Consider the following 17,308-nt stretch of genomic DNA (forward strand, 5'->3'; position numbering starts at 1 on the left):
CACCCCCAGTATGGTTACCGTCACTCCCAGTCAATCCCAGTTGGTCCCACTGTGATCCCTGTTGCCCCAGTTCTGGCCCTGCTGGGTCCCAGTGTGCTCTGATCCTGCTCCCAGTGGGTCCCAGTGCTGGGTGGGGTGTATCCCAGCGTATCCTGGTGTATCCCAGAGTGTCCCGGTGTATCCTGATGTATCCCAGTGTATCCCAGTGTATTCCAGAGTGTCCCGATGTATCCTGGTGTATCCCAGTGTCCCAGTCCATCCCAGCCTGTCCCAGCCTGTCCCAGTCCCCTCCCTTCACTGGGAGTGACTGGGATCATACTGGTGGAAAGTGGAACCTTACTGGGCCAAGTGGATGTTATTGGGAATGACTGTGAGTGTGCTGAGGGCAACTGGGATATACTGGGAGTGTCTGTGACCATACTGGGGGTGACTGGGAACACACTGAGAGTCCCAGCGGGTGCAAGGACACCGTGGTGACACTGTGGAACCTCATGGAACCAAGGGGATCATTGTGGCACCACTGGAGCCCATGGAACCAAGGGGCCATCGTGACACAGCGGGTCTTCATGGAACCCAGAGACCATTATGGCTCTGTGGGGCCTGATGGAACCATGGAGACCATTGGGACCCTCCAGGGCCTGGTGTCACCAAGGGGGCATTATGGCACCTCAGGGACATATGGAAGCAAGGGACCATTGGGATACTGTGGGGCCCCATGGAACTGAGGGAACATGGAACAGGTCTGGCTGGTTTGGCCTCCCAGGGGCCACCTGACAGGTCTGGCTGATGTTGGGATGTCAAGAGCTGCCTCTCATCAGCTCCTGGAGCACTGGGGTCTGTGCTTTCCTTGCTGTGAAAAGAACTGTCCCCCTTTTCAGATGCCCATTGCCAAAATTGGTACTCTCCCTAAAACAATTCCTGAATGCAAGGGTACCTCTCAAAACAAAACCTGCCAGATCTTGCTGGCCTTGGCCTCTGGTGGTCGCCTCTCATCTGCCCCTGAAACACTGGGGCTCTGTTCCTTCCTTCCTATGGAAAGGAACTGGTTTTCATGTCCAGGGGCCATGGCGAAAATTAGAATTTGGCCTGCCAAATTCCGTATATCCAAGGATTGCTCCCAGACAAAAGTAGCCAGGACAGACAGGTCAGGCTGGCTGTGTCCTCTGGTGATTTTCTTAGAGTATGAGATGAATGTTTTCATATGAAAACACTTTGGAGACGGCCCAGAGATCTCTCAATGTGGGGTTTTGAGGCCTTGGGCACATGAGCACTACATATGGACAAAGGAGTGTGAAATACAAAGCTGTGTTTCATGTCAGGTACAAACAGGCGACGTATTTGTGAATGCGAAATGTGTGGACCCCGACAATGGGAGAGCTGTGAATTCTAATAATAACTAAGGAAAATAAAGCATGGAAAAAGGCCTTTGAACCTACCTTTTGTTTGCAATTAACCCTGGTTGATTTAGGAGCATTGGAATTAAGGTGTTAAGGATGTTGCCTTTTGCTTGCATTTAATCCATAAAGAGCTCTGCAATAATAACCTTTTGAAGTATAATTTTAGAATATTACTTGTATCCTTGAAACTATAGCTTTGGAATATATATAAAGGAAACATGCTTATCTCACGCCGTATGGAAGCAGAGAAAAACAGCTTGAGAAAGGAAGATGACCATCACCTCAAGGATTTATGGTTTCGACCAAAGGGAAGCTGGACATCACTGTTGTTAGATTTATAGTCTCTGCAATTAAAAGGTGGACCTACATCTGGGGAGCTGGACTCCACCAGATGGGATTCGTCTTTCTTCTTTCGGAAACTGGACAATCACCATCTGGGAATACTCCTTTTGAGATACATCCTGAGAAACTAAGATCACAATAGTGTATAGAATTGTGATGTAATAATTTGGAATAAAAATTGCTGATGAGTGAAAAAATTGGAAATAGAAACTGCTGAAAAAAGCTGATGAGTACCCCTATAAATACCTGTAACCCTCAATTATCGGTGTGTAGTTGGAGGGAAAACTTCCCCCACTGTAGCCAGTGCTGTATTGCTCATACTTTACCATATTAAATAATAAATTGATTGCTGCTTGAATATTGGCCTAGTCAAGCTTCTTATTCATAACACCCCCGAGCCCCGCCAGGCCCCGCAGGGCCACGGCCGGGCCGGGCCGCTCCCCTCGGAGCCCGCTGCGGACACGGCTGGGCCGGCCCGGCCACACGGACCCGCCTGCGCCGGGGGCCCACGGGCCGCCGAGCGCTGCCCGGGCCGCCCGGGCCTCGGCCCCGACCACAGAGCTCTGCCCGGGGGCTCCCCGCCCGAGGGGTGGCTCCGGGCCCGCCCGGCCGCTCCTGGCTCCCACAGCCCGCCCGGGGCCGCCAACAAAACATCCCAGCAACAAACCCACAAACCAACCACTGCCACCCCATCCTGCTGCGCCTTCCCAGGGAGCCCAAGCCCGCGGCAATGTCCCCAGTGCAGCGGGACAAAAAGCTGCTCCAACCGAGCCCCTTGGAGCCCCCAGCTGCGGCCCGGCCCTGGCACAGCGATCCCGGCAGCTGCCCCCGGTGCTGCCGCAGCTGCGGCTCTGGAGCAGGGAGGCTCTGCGGGACCCCCGGGCTGGGCCCCCTCCCAGCCCCTGCCCGCCCCGCACCTTCAGCCCGGCCTCTCTCGCTGCTCCGGCTCCTGCACAGTGCCCGCTCTCCATTCCTTGGCCCCGGGCTCTCCTCGGGGTTCCTGGAACAGCCGGCAATGGAAAACCATCGATTTTGGTGCTCCCTGGCCAGGCCACAACTGAAACTTTGTTCCTTTAGCCTGGCTGCACAGACCCCCAGGGCGTTTTCTGCACCCAGTTTTCTGCACCCCAGGCTTGCTGAAGGCTCTCCCTGCAAATGTCCTGGAGCTGCCAGGGCCCTGTCCTTGCTGTCACCTGCTGGGGCTGGCCACGGACAGAGCTCCTGGACTTGCATTTCCAGCTGCTGGGCAGCCAAAGCCGAGGGATCTGCAGCTGCCTACAATAAGAGCCTCTCTCCGGAGGAAATCTCCCCTCCTGTGCCAGCTCGTGGCAATGCTGAATATTAATCCATTTTTACGATCTTTTTAAATATTTACCTCAAATAGAAGAAGAAAGGCTCCAGAATAGACACCAAATGTTTAAAAAAGGATTAATTCTTGTGATAAATGAATTCACTGGATTCAAGGATCATACAATTATAAATTTCTTATTATTATTATTATTATTATTATTATTATTATTATGCAAGCAAGAATAAGCAAAGTTCAGCGCTGGGCGGCCGGGAGTCTCTGCTCCTCTAGGCTCTCACTGTTCTGTCGCTGTCGAGGCGGTCACGACATAAAGCAGAGACCACAAGCAGTCTCAGTTGGCAACACTTTATTATTGAATATGGCTGATTTTTATACACTTTCCAGTTGTTTATCCTTCTTCTATCTTTACTATTGGCCACAATAGATCAACATAATACTATTGGTGAAAAAGTTATGGTGACTTAATTAACTTTCTAAAAATGTTTCATCCAGCTGCAAAGTTCTTCTATCTTTCTTCTCTCGGTCTCCTTGGTTACAGCCTTGGAGAGAGCTCCTTATCAGTTTCTTCTTACTTCTCAGCTTCTTCTCGCTCCTTTAGCTAACAGGCCCGCTGTTAGCCCCTTCCACAATTCCCCCTTTTTGTTTTTGGACTGTAAATACAGCTGCTATGGATTTTTGCAGGGCCCTTTGCAAAAATCCCAGCAGAGAGGGGACACACAAAACCCACAATCACAACCATCAACAAAATTCCCACTCAATACAATCATTCCTGTCCTTCATCCATCTTTGAGTACTGATATATGGTCTTAGCCGGTGTCATCCGCATGTTCTGCTTCAACTGCGGAACCATCCATCCTGTCCTTTCCTGCACGTTCTAGGTAAGGTTTAACACAGCGAGCAGGAACCCATCGAGGACCATTATCTGTCAAAACACAAGCATAACCCCTCCCCCAGGTTATCAGTTCCACTGGGCCAGACCATATACCAGTAATCAAATCCTTAACCCATATCTTAACATTTCTACGGAAATCTGGTTGCTTAGAATTCAAAGAGGAAAAATGGTAAAAGATTGGAGATAACTGTGAATCAGGTAGGGGACGCAAAAAGTTTAACACATAAACAGCTTTATCTAATCTCACTTGAGGTGACTCCTGTTGCATTCCCCCTTTTTGTTTTTGAACCTGACGTTTAAGAAGTCCGTGAGCTCTTTCAATAATTGCTTGGCCCGTGGGGACATGTGGAATGCCTGTAGAATGCTCAATGCCCCAAGCACGAAAGAATGCTTGCATTTTCTGCAAAGCATATGCTGGGCCGTTATCTGTTTTTACGTGACATGGAACACCTAGAATAGAAAAGGCATGATAAAAATGATGAATAGCATCACGAGTTTTTTCTCCTGTGAATGCTGAAGCAACCATTGCATGAGAAAAAGTATCAACTGTAACATGAACATACTTAAAGCGACCAAATTCTGGTATTTTAGTAACATCAGTTTGCCATTCTTCTAACGCCGAAAGGCCCCTAGGGTTGGTACCATAATACTGAGTGACATGAGTCATGTGACAGTCAGGACAAGAAGAAAGGATTGATTTTGCTTCACCAGAAGACAATTTGAATTGCTGCTGTAAAGCTTGAGCACTCTGATGAAAAAATTGATGAGATAAAATTGCCTGCTGCAACACATTGGGTACAGTTTTGATTGCAGCAGCAGCTACTAGATATTTACAAGACCAGGAAACAAAGTAAAAGCCAAAAGAACAGCAGAAAGTTCAACCAGTTGAGGAGATCCCTGCTGAATCATTGTCTCATATTCCCAGTGATCATCCTTTCTCCAAGCCACAGCTGCTTTTCCGGTTTTCCCGGATCCATCTGTAAAAACCATTATACCTTCCACTGGAACAGGAGAACAAATTTGTTTCCCCTCAAAAGGAATCTCTTTAGTCAGGGTTAGAACAGGATGAGAAGGCAAATGGTATGCGATCTGGCCTGTAAAACAAGATAAGGCAGACTGCAATTCGTGATTATTTTGAAAGCACCATTCAAAATACCACTATTGTACAGGTATCACAATGGTCACAGGGTCATGTCCCAAAATCTCATGACATCGCCTGCAGCCCTTGATGATAATGTCTGCAAAAAGCTCATAAAGTCCTGGAGCTGTTTTCCGAGATCTGAAAGATAAAAATATCCATTCCAGAATATGCAGTTGATCTTCCCAATTATCATTCCATTGACACAGTATCCCACATGGTATTTCATGGTCTTTCAAAATAAACAATTGAACACCAACAGAGATATCTATCCTGTTAACAAATTTGTGTGCTAGGGCTAATTCTATTTCTTCTAGGGTCTTTTTTGCCGCTGAGGTCAATTGCCTCCTATCAGTAGAGGAGGTGATGCCTGACAGCAAATCAAACAATGGCTGCATCTGATGATTAGTTATACCTAAATATGATCGAATCCAACCTATCAAACCAACCAATTTCTGTACATCAGTAACAGTTTTAACATCAATGTCTAACTTTACAGGTTGAGGCATAATTTGAGTGTTGGTCACCAACATACCTAGATATTTCCAAGGCATGTGTTCCTGCACCTTCTCTGGAGCAATGATCAGGCCAAAAGCCTTCAAATTTGTCACAGCACATTGTTTAAGAGCTGATAACTGTTGTTTGTTGTCAGATGCCAACAAGATATCATCCATGTAGTGATAACAGTAGCAATTTTTAAATTGCTCCCGCACTTTTGACAAGGCCTGTGCCACAAACCATTGACAAATAGTTGGCGAATTTTTCATGCCTTGGGGAAGTACCTTCCATTGATATCTTTTATCAGGTTCCGCATGTGAAAGCGAACTTTTCTTTGTCCTGCTCAGCCAATGGAATAGTGAAGAAACAATCTTTCAGATCAATGACAACTATTTGCCATTCCTGTGGAATCATTGTGGGTGTAGGAAGGCCTGGCTGTAAAGCTCCCATTGTTGCCATTACAGCATTTATCTGCCGTAAATCATGTAAAAGTCTCCATTTTCTCGATTTCTTTTTTATTACATGGGTATGGTATAAAAACATGGGTATTCCAGGGACTGAATGATTCCTCAATATGTCCTGCTTGCAATTTTTCTGTGACTAATTCTTGCAGGGCAGTAAGCTTTTCAGTAGTAAGGGGCCACTGGCGAACCCAGACAGGCTTATCTGTCAACCACGTCAGGGCTACAACTGGACGTTCATTGCCCTGCATCACAGTGGCCCCCATTAAAAATCCGTAGTAATTTTGACACCCCATTGAGATAAGCAATCTCATCCCCACAAACTCTGAGGAGCATCGGCAACATAGGGTCTGATGTTAGCTTGTTGGCCATCAGGATGTTTCACATTAATTACAATGGCTGACAGGCCACCTGTTGTAGCACCACCCAACCCCAGGAGTCCAAAACTTGCATGAGTGAGAGGCCACGATTGAGGCCAGCAAAGTCGCGAGAGTATTGTGACATCTGCTCCAGTGTCAATCAAACCTGTTACTGATATAGTTCCTGGATGACATCCACTGGCAGTGAGAGTGCATGTCTTTTCTGGACGGCTCTCCGTTACTTTCTCAGTCCAGAACACTTGAGGTACTCCTGTTAATCCAAAACTTCCTGCGCCGCGACTTCGGTCCACTGTATTTGAAACAAAACTTACAAAAGGTACAATTTGAGCAATGCAGGTTCCTTTCTGAATAGTGACAGGAGGGTCATCGATGGATACCATGGCATGAATCTGTCCTAAATAATCGGCATCAATAAACCCTAGATGCACATGAATACCTCTAAGTGTAGTACTTGACCTCCCTATTAAAAATGCACTCAATCCCCGTCCTATTGGACCATAGGCATTGAGGGGCACTTTACATATTTCTTTTGTCAGAATGGTTACTGTGTCAGTGGTGGGTATATCAATCCCTGCGGACCTGCTTTTTGCCCCTGAGTATTGCTCGCAAATGGGTAGCTTTGCAGTGCTGGGAAGGCCCGCATTTGCTGTTGTGGTAGTTGTTGTTGTTGGGGTATTTGTTTCCCCACGCGCCCCTTGGCGCTCCTCTTTGGGTTTCCCGGCAATAGCTGACCATTTGCGTGATATTTACTCCTGCACTGTTTAGCATAGTGCCCAAGTTTAGCACAGCGATTGCACACAACATCGTTGCTTGCACTTGGCTTAAATGTTGTTTTCTGGACAGCATTTGACACTGTGGTACACTGTGATCTTACATGCCCTTGTTGTCCACAATTATAACATTTTGCTGAAGGTCTTAGCACTGCAGCAAGAGCTGCCATTTTATGCTCGACTGAACCAACTTTTGAGCAAGCAGTAACCATTTCAGACAAGGTGGGTTCCCCAGGTAAAGTATCAATAATCTTTCTGCAATCTGGGTTTGCATTTTCTTTAGCCAATTGTACACACAATTTGTCTCGCAAGGTTTCATCTTCTACCTGTTTCTCAATAGCTGCAGCAAGTTTTTCTGCAAATTGCAAAAATGGTTCTCTCGTCCCTTGCTGTATAGTGACATATTTCTGTTTTGGAGCTGCCATTTCCATTGTTTTAGTTAAGGCACTCATGCCACTTTGTTGAGCTTGTGCCAAAATCAAAGGATCCCACCTTGCCTGTAAATCTGGATTGGCAAAAGGCCCAGTGCCCAGTAGGGCATCAACACCCACAGCATGACGAGGGTCGTGTTGAGGCAACTGCATGTTTGTTAAAGCAGTGCGTTCAGCCGCTCGCCTCTAAGTTTCTTGAAATACACCGTATTGTACTGGCTGGAATAGAATTGTAGCAAGATGTGCGATGTCATAAGGTGAAAGCAAATCTGCATTAATCACACGTATTAATTGCATTACCTCTGAGGAATTAATACCATACTGAGCCACTTTCGATTGGAGGTCTTGCACAACCCTCCAGGCAAAGACGTGATGACTGTCATCCTGCCCTGTTCCAGGAGCTGCTTTAAAGACTGGAAAAGCCATAGGGTTATCACAAGCAACATTTGCATTGGCACTGTTCTCCTGAGGTACTCTTGGAGCACCTAACCTTTCTATGGTGTCCCAATTCTTTTCTTCAACTGCTTTCCTCCTAACAAATTCCCAAAACTCCTGAGGGTGTCGAGGAAGCACAGTTACTTGACATGGAGGCAAAGTCCATGGGGCAGCAAGGCTAGAGCTCTTTGGAGGTAAAGAGACCAGAGCTCCTTGCCCCAACTCAGGTGTTACTGCAGGCGACTCATCACTTGCTTCGCTGCTGCTGTCACTGTCAGGTAACGGAGGATACGGCCTCGCAGGTTGTTCAAGCCGCTCAGACGGGAGCGGGGGGGCGGACGGCTGGACTAGAGCGGAGGGAAGCGGGGGGGCAGATGGCTGGGTTTGTCTCTCTGCTAAAGACATTTCAGCTAACTGGCATAGCGGTGTAGTATATACAGGCACCCTTGCGAGCTGCTGTGCAGGTGTGAGATAGAGAGGTTTAGGGGTCTGATAAGAGGATGCTACGGCAGGTTGCCCAGAAGTTTTGGCAGCTTTCCCAGAAGCCTTGGCAGCTTTCCCAGAAGCTCTGGCAGCTTTCCCGGAAGCTTTGGCAGCTTGCCCAGAAGCTCTGGCAGCTTTCCCGGAAGCTTTGGCAGCTTGCCAGGTAACTTGCATGGCACCCGGACTTTCTTCAAGTTCCCCATCAGAGGCCCCCTCTGCCTCATCCCCCCCATCAGGTTCTGTTATCAGCCCCAACTCTTCATCCGCATCCCGCTCTGCTTGTTCTCGCTCTGTTTTCCATTCCTTTAATGCCTCAAAGAGCAATTCCCAAGTAACTGCTAGATCGACAACCATTTTATCTCCCTTTCGGATGACTTCCCACAGTCTGTCCCCGACTTTTTTCCATGCCTTAACACTAAAAGCTGTGTGGGGATCAGTGCCAAAATTCTGTGATTTAGCCCACAGCAGTATATTTCGAAGGGCATAGTCTGACGTATTAATTCCCTTATTTCTTAACAAAACTTTCCATGTAGCCAGAACATTTTCTTCCTCTTTAGTTAAGTTATGTCCCATTATTACTAGTTGGTGGCTCACCTTCTTCCAGGTGTCTTGATTGGAGAAAATCAGATCCAGACCTCCCTGTGGCTTCCACCTGCCACTCTCAGCTGCACCAACGCCGCCTCCCCCACTACGTCCCAGTGGGTCACGGTTGCCAGTTGCTAGGACCTCGTATGGGCCCCCACCAACTTCTTATCACGTCGGGGATCACCAAATGTCGCTGTCGAGGCGGTCACGACATAAAGCAGAGACCACAAGCAGTCTCAGTTGGCAACACTTTATTATTGAATATGGCTGATTTTTATACACTTTCCAGTTGTTTATCCTTCTTCTATCTTTACTATTGGCCACAATAGATCAACATAATACTATTGGTGAAAAAGTTATGGTGACTTAATTAACTTTCTAAAAATGTTTCATCCAGCTGCAAAGTTCTTCTATCTTTCTTCTCTCGGTCTCCTTGGTTACAGCCTTGGAGAGAGCTCCTTATCAGTTTCTTCTTACTTCTCAGCTTCTTCTCGCTCCTTTAGCTAACAGGCCCGCTGTTAGCCCCTTCCACACCGTTCCTATCACCAAAGTCCACCTTTTATTGCCTTTTTCTCCCGGGTCCAGGGATGACGTGGTCTGTCTTTTGCGCTTGCTCATTCAGTTGCTAGGGGGTCTTTTTCTGCCTTCTGGTGGTCGTGGGATGAAGGCTCCAAGTCTTCCTCTTTTAACCGCTGAGTGAACTTTCCCTTATAAGGCATACCTATACAGTGGAATTTCCAGAACACGATACGATTCCTGCAAGCCTAAGCAATTCTTGCGAGTTTAGGGATTGTTATTACAGCTCTCCTCTGTGATCTCTAGGTGAACTTTTCTTTACCATGGAACTCCCAAAGCACTTTACGATTCCTGCAAGCCAAGCAACAATATGTGAACCATATGTGGCTATACATTTAAAAATCAAGTGGTTTTAGCTATTTAGTTATTGCTTTGATATTGTATAATTATTTAGCTATTAATTAAATTAATGAATAAACGTATTGCACTTATTACAATCCCCCCCATTTTTTTTTACCCATTTTGTTCATTAAATCTTTTTAGTTCCTTCCTAGCAAGCGTTAACTCAGTTTCCTCATCAGTTAAGCTATGTGCACTAATTATAGATGCTAATTTCCTTAGCTTTTTCATCATATTCCAATTCATAACGAATAGAACTGCTGACAAAATAAAACCAAGCACAATCAGAATCAAAAGAACAACAATGGGATGGCATATACTGTTTAGGACACCTGTGGTAGTAGGAGACCACCCGAACAGGGTATCCCACCACCTGTGCTTGCCATCTTGCTTTACCCTCTCTATAACCCAGTGTATTTTTCCTACGTCATGATGAACAGTCACTAGGGTTTTCTGTCTGCTTTCCTTGATTTTCTCGAGGATTTGGATCAGGTCTTGATGGACCATCAGTTGTCTCACTAGAGTGAAGTCCATCCCAGTCAGGGTGGGCATTAGCTTGTGAAGCAGTGTGTAGTTGGATTGTAATAGGTGGTGAGAGGTGACTTTAGCTTCATAAGTGATATCACACCCTGTAATCTTAGTGAAGTTACAAGCACAGAAGTTTGAGTGATTCTTTGTATCCACCACAACATCATCTACAAGCACAGAATCACAAATAGTTCTAAAACACGCACATCCATTGCCTATGTATATAAGAACTGTTTTAGAAGTCTCGTTAGGACGAATCTCAAAATGACAAATGTTTTGCTCCATGTCTAAACAGATATCTTGAGCTATAATTACATTGCCTTCACAGATGAACCCCAGTTGTTCTCGGATAATACAAGATTCCAAATCAACAGTTTGCCATTTGTCATCAAACTGATGGGCCCATCCCCTATGTTCTATAGGATAGAGAACAGCTCCGTCATGGTTTATTCCTAATGCAATAACAGGAAAAACTAGATGTACAGAGGCATTGTGTATGGTCAAGACAAAAGCAGTAGCTGTATTTGAAATAGCATTATAGGTAAAATTTACCCGTTTCCACCAGGATTGGAATTCTCTTTCAAAATCGTTGGCATTGTCCCAGATTATTTTCTGAATTTCTGTGGGGAAAGTGCCTTCCTCACCTTCTCTTATAATCAAGGCAGAAACTGACTGCATCCACAATTGTGCCTGGATACAGCTGAGGGCTAAGGAAACATTATTTTGTGCAGCACTGAGTGCATCTATCACCAATTTGTGATCGTTCACATTCACTCTTTCCCACTTTGGCAAAATGTTTGACAGCATCTACTGGTGTGTCCCCAAAGCTAACAGAGATGACTTCAGGGGTTGCTGTAATTTGGACAGATCTCCAGTCGTAGCAGCCAATTTGTTCATTAGTACTTCCGAATCAATGCTATTCAGGATTCCCAATCCTGTACCTAGAACACCGGTCACATCTCTAGGTTTCCTTGCTTTAATAGAGCTGCGTTTCCGGAGCCAAATGGTCAAGCCTTCAAAGGATGTTTGCAAAAACGGAGAACAAGCTGACTGGATGCCTGAAACATTGGTCTGCATCAGCAGTTGGACCTGTTTGAGAGACCATGCTGGATTGAATAATATTTGTTGTTGACCAGTTTTCCTGATTATATAAGGTCCAATTTTGAAAATTTTTGGGGTGAGTATAACTGGTGGTGCAGATGGAGTGATGATATTATGAGGTTCAGCAGTGGAAGAGTGCGTTTTAGTATCTATTATAAATTTAAAAGAAAGGCCCTGTGTATCTTTCGACCAGAGACAGACTACCTCTGTGGAGCAGTGGCTGGATGATAAGAATGCCCAGGCTAGAGAAGCAATGTCCAGCCAGCCTCCAGCCAGTCGAGCACTGCCTAGGCGCGAAACCCAGGCCCTGTGCCCAAGCGGTGTTGTGCTTGCGGGCAAGTGGCCGCAGGTAGAAAACTCCAAAGCTGCAGGGTGCTGAAGAAAGGGCGACTCAGAGCTTCTCGGGAAGGGAGCTTTATTGGAAGGGGAAGGTAACGGGTCGGGGAGCTGAAGTCTGAGCCCCGAGGCAAGGAAAAGCCTCAGGTTTTATAGGGAATGAGCGGGGTTGGGAACAACAAATCAGGAGAGGGGTACAAAAGATACATTGGAGACTGACAACAGTAAAGAGCCAACGGGGGTCAGTTGCGGGTGGGGCCCTGGCCCCTGAACCAATCACCCAACACCCCAGCCAGAAGCTTCTGGAAAAAGAGGCAGGGGTGCTGGGTGACAGGCAGGCGGCCAGGGGAGGGGAACAGACGAGATACATTGGGGTAACCAGGACAACGTGGGAGGGGTACAGAGATTGACACTTACTGGAACATTCGGGCAGAACCATTAATACAACAGTGGGGGGAAAACCAAACAAACACAAATGTAGTACAAACCACAACACCTCTGCAATGAGTTAATGTGAAGTTTTGCCAGCAGTCTCGTGTTATTGGGTATGCACAAGCTGCTATTTGTTTATCCTCCTGACCCATGGAAACACTGATTGCAATTGCATTAGTATGGTCAGACCCATTAGCCATTCGACATCCAATATTAATTTGTTCTCCCACTACTCCTTGAGGCTGCCAGGTTTTCTGCTTCTTCCATTCGTGTCTAGCGTACGGCAGCCTGTCATGCAGTACTGATGTTAGTAAACTTAAACCTGTGGTATTCCCCATAGATCCGGTAGATTGCAAAAAGGCCTGAGACCAGTCAGGGGTCAGGGTCCCTTTATTTAGGGGGATCATGTTCTCTTTGTAAGGCTGATGAGGGTTTCCCCAGGCAGCCGGGAGGCTCAGGGTTATAATAATTAAGGTAGCTCACCAAGCAGGGCAGGGTCCTAGCAACAAATTTCTTTCTCCTTTTGTACTCATATCTCTTTTACCTGGGGCTTTCCTGTGCGCTGTTCCTGTGGTCCGTTGCTCTCCCCCACTACTCCTTACCTCTCTGCCTCGCCTGCCAGCCCGGGTGCGTCGGTCTGCAGGGATCATTATCTTCTCGGCAGCAGGTGTAGTCTTCAGGGGGTGCATTATTTGGGCTTTCTCCTTAACTCCTGCCCCCACTCCTAAGGGCAGGCTGTCAGGCCTCCAGGCAAAGGGTCTCCTGTAAAGGATTTCTTTGATTTTACGACAGACTCACTGCCGTCCCTAGCGAGCTTTACAGGGCCTGAGTCCCACACCTATTTAGGGTCCACCCTCTGCCTTTTATTCCCTTTCTCCTGTCTTCCTAGAGTTACGTCGTTCTTCCCTACGTTCTCTACGTTTTTGTTGTTTATAGACTCGGGAATAGCGGCAAATCGTGCTATTCCACTCATCAGGCCTCTCTTGCCACCCCAGAGGAACCTGGATTCCCTTCTTACACAAGGTAGTTAATATGACTGTCTGGTTTTGGCATGTGATCCTATGCAATTGGTGTTGGAATTCCCATGCCAGGGCCCAATCTCTTCTCTGTTCTAGATTTTCAACTAGTGACGCTGCTTCTCTGTCAGGGATCTCCCACTCTCCAGGGATCCTTATAAATTCTCTTAAGGCCCTTAATGGATTTGCTCTGCTCCAATCCCAATCACAAGTAAGACACCCATGTACTCCCCACCAAATGTGACCGGAAAATCCACCATTTGTCTTTACAGCCACCGCAAAAGATTTTTACCCATGCCCAACAAGAAGATTCCCGACATTTAAGATACTCGGTGTAATTTAATAATTCTCGCCTCACTTCAGCCACTACTGAAAGAGCAAGCATCAGTTCAGTCCAGGTTTTCCACGGCAGAGGGCACTTTAACTCCTGTTCCAGTTCCTGTAGGGGTTTTCTTACCAAGAGTCTCAATCGGTATAGTTCTCTGTCCCCTAATTCAGTCATTCACGTTACCAGCTGGCGCAGGTTCCTGTGCCTTCCGAAGGGTTGGCCGTAGATCTCCAGGGTGACTGGTCACCTCCCAGGGGATGTCTGCAGGGATGGGTCCTTTCGCTCGACTGGCATGTGTCCAGCCTTTTTCAGCAGTTGGGATGGCTGTTTCTGTGGTAAACAGGACAACATAGGGACCTTCCCATTGGGGTGTTAGGGATGTCTCTTTCCAAGTCTTAATTAGGACCTATCTCTGGGTTTAAGCTTATGCATTATTATATCCAAAGGGGGTCTTTGTACCAATAGCCCTTTTCATCTTAATTCCTCTCTCTGTTTCATTAACTGTTGTATGTAACCCTGAATTTGACTATCTTGGATGCAAGGATGGTTCCCCGGGAGTTCTAAGTCGTAAGGCATTCCATAAAGCATTTCAAAAGAAGAGATTCCCACATCCGTCCTAGGTTGGGTTCTAATGTTTAGCAATGCCATGGGTAAACATCTGACCCAAGACATTTTAGTTTCTACCATGAGCTTGGTGAGTTGCTTCTTGATTTCTCCATTTGCCCTTTCCACCCTCCCTGAGCTTTGAGGGTGCCAAGGGGTGTGATATTGCCATTTAGTGCCTAAGGCCCTGGTTATCTCTCTCAGTACTTTGTTTGCAAAATGGGGACCTCTATCAGAGTCTAATATTTCTACTAGTCCATACCTAGGGATTATTTCTTCCAGCAGGGTTTTAATCACCACATTTGCAGCAGCCCACAATGTAGGATATGCTTCTACAAAGTGGGTTAGATGATCTACCAGTACCAATAAGTACTTGTATCTCCCTACTTTCGGTAGCTCGGTGAAATCTATTTGTACATGTGAAAAAGGTCGGTGTGCTAATTCCCTTCCTCCTGGAATCCTTTCTCGAGCCTGATGTCTGTTAACTCTTTGGCATGTTATACATCCCCTAACTACTTGTTTTGCTATATCGTAAATTCCTATACACATGTACTTAATAGTAATCTGGTCTACTAAGGCTTGGGTTCCCCAATGAGTCTGGTCATGCAGCTGCTGCACTATTCTTTGGGCTATAGATTTTGGCAGTACCTCCCTATCGCCTGGCAATTTTCAAATACCCCCATTCTCTTTTCTTCCCATTTTGTCTAATTTCTCCTTTTCCTGGGCTGTAAAGCTCAGGACTCGAACTTTCTCATCATCTCGCGTTCTCCTTATCCCCTGATCCTGGAATTTTCTGAGAGCAGCTTCCTTTGCCTCTCTGTCTGCTGTGTTGTTTCCTCTGATCAAATGGGAGAGAACCTTTTGATGTCCTTTAACATGTACTATTGCTATTTTCTTTGGGCCTCTTAAAGCTTGTAGTACCTGAGTAATTAGTTCCTGATGTATTAATTCTCTTCCTCAGGAGTTTATTAACCCTCTTTCTTCCCAAATTTTCCCAAAGGTATGTACCACTCTAAAGGCGTATTTTGAGTCTGTGTAGATGGTCCCAACCTTAGCTTCCAAGAATTTTAGAGCCCGCACTACTGCATACAGCTCACAGGCCTGGGCTGACCAACTAGGACTCAAAGATCCAGATTCTATTATTTCCAAATTTTCATCTCCTACAATCGCATACCCAGAGATTCGCTTTCCCTCAACAACTCTAGAGGACCCATCCATAAATAATCTTTCTCCCTCTTCCAGTTCTTCCTCTTCGAGGTCCGGCCTAATTTTTGTTTGTTTTTCTATGCTATGTAAGCAGTCATGAGTTAAATTCCCCTATGGATCTCCAAACAAGAATTCAGCGGGGTTTTGCAGAGAGGTGGTTTCAAGTATCAACCGAGGGGATGACAGTAAAATGCCCTCGTATTTCAAAAGTCTTGAGTCTGTTATCCATTTTTCTGCCTTTTGTTGCAATACTGCCCGTATGTTATGGGGGGTAAAGACTTTCAGTTCTCCTCCATAGGTAATTTTGAGAGCTTCTTCCACTAAGAGGGCTGTTGCCACTATACTCTGCAAACATGTTGGCCATCCTCTACTTACAGGATCTAGTATTTTAGAAATAAATGCTACTGGTTTTCGACTGCCGGCCCATTCCTGAGCCAGTACCCCAAATGCTACTCCTGCCTCAGTGTTAACAAACAAATAAAACGGTCTCCTAACATCTGGGAGGCTTAGCACCGGGGCATTAGCCAATTCCTCTTTTAATTGTTTTAATGATTCATCATCCTTCTCAGTCCATTTCATCAAACCTTCAGCAGTTAGTTTTTCATACAAAAATTTTACTTTACCACTAAAGTTTTCAATCCATTGTCTGCAGTATCCTACAAGACGCAATAGCTGCCTGATTTGTCTCTTATTTCTTGGGGGAGGAAGGGAGAGGATTCCCTTAACCCTCCCTGGGTCTAGTGTTTTAGTTCCTTTACTAAGTCGGTGTCCTAGGTACTTCACTTCTTCTTCTACAAATTGCAATTTACTTTTGGACACCTTCAGCCCCTGGATGCTTAAAAAGTTCAGAAGCTTAATGCTTTCTTCTTTAACTGATTCCTCGCTTTTTCCAGCAATTAAAAGGTCATCTACATATTGAACAATGGTTATTCCTTGGTTTGGGGTATAGGATTTCATTATTTACTCTAGTGCCTGCCCAAACAAATTCGGGGATTCTCTGAATCCCTGTGGGAGCACTGTCTACCTTAGTTGTTGCTTTCGGTGGGTATCGTGATCTTCCCATTCAAATGCAAAATAATCTCTACATTCTTCTTTCAAGGGGCACGCCCAAAAGGCGTCTTTCAAATCTATACCACTATACCAGTGATCATCTGGTTTCAATTGACTGAGCAATGTGTGGGGGTTTGCTACTACAGGGAACCGGGCAATGGTTCTCTTCTTTATTTCCCTTAGATCATGTACTAATCGGTATTTTCCGTCTGGTTTCTTTACAGGTAAGATGGGGGTGTCGAAGGGAGACATGCAAGGTTCCAAGAGCCCTTGTTGTATTAACCGTTCTACCTCTGGTTTTAGTCCCCTTCGCCCCTCATCTGACATCAGATATTGTTTTATCCTTACTGGGATTTCTGGGTTTTGAATGTTGACTGTGAAGGGCTCTATATTCAATCTTCCTGCTGTATCAGGGGTATGCCAGACTTCTGGGTTGATTTTCTCTTTGTCAGTGACCCGTAAGGGGCACAACCTGACTTTCAGCTGTTTTTCTTCAACATTTATGTTTATCCCTAATTCCACCATCTCTTCCTAATAAATTGTAATTGGCTTCGGGGACCAGTAGCAGTGATCCTACCCCTATTTTCTTCTCTGATTCTATTAAAACATCTTTAATTACAGGAGCCTTGAAGGGTTCTCCTTTTGCCCCAATAACCTGTACTGTGAAAGGTG

At 45.9% G+C, this 17,308-nt stretch overlaps 1 long non-coding RNA gene across 1 annotated transcript in view; it reads right to left on the reverse strand.

Annotated features, from left to right (window-relative positions):
• Positions 1-13,768: 13,768 nt before the first annotated feature.
• Positions 13,769-17,308, reverse strand: part of LOC143692541 (uncharacterized) — a 52,990-nt gene continuing 49,450 nt past the window's right edge. Inside the window, exon 3 of the long non-coding RNA XR_013180331.1 lies at positions 13,769-14,107. This is a non-coding gene — a long non-coding RNA (uncharacterized LOC143692541). The remainder of the gene's footprint in view (positions 14,108-17,308) is intronic.

The sequence above is a fragment of the Agelaius phoeniceus genome (assembly GCF_051311805.1).
Source record: "Agelaius phoeniceus isolate bAgePho1 chromosome W unlocalized genomic scaffold, bAgePho1.hap1 SUPER_W_unloc_1, whole genome shotgun sequence".
Classification (NCBI taxonomy): Eukaryota; Metazoa; Chordata; class Aves; order Passeriformes; family Icteridae; genus Agelaius; species Agelaius phoeniceus.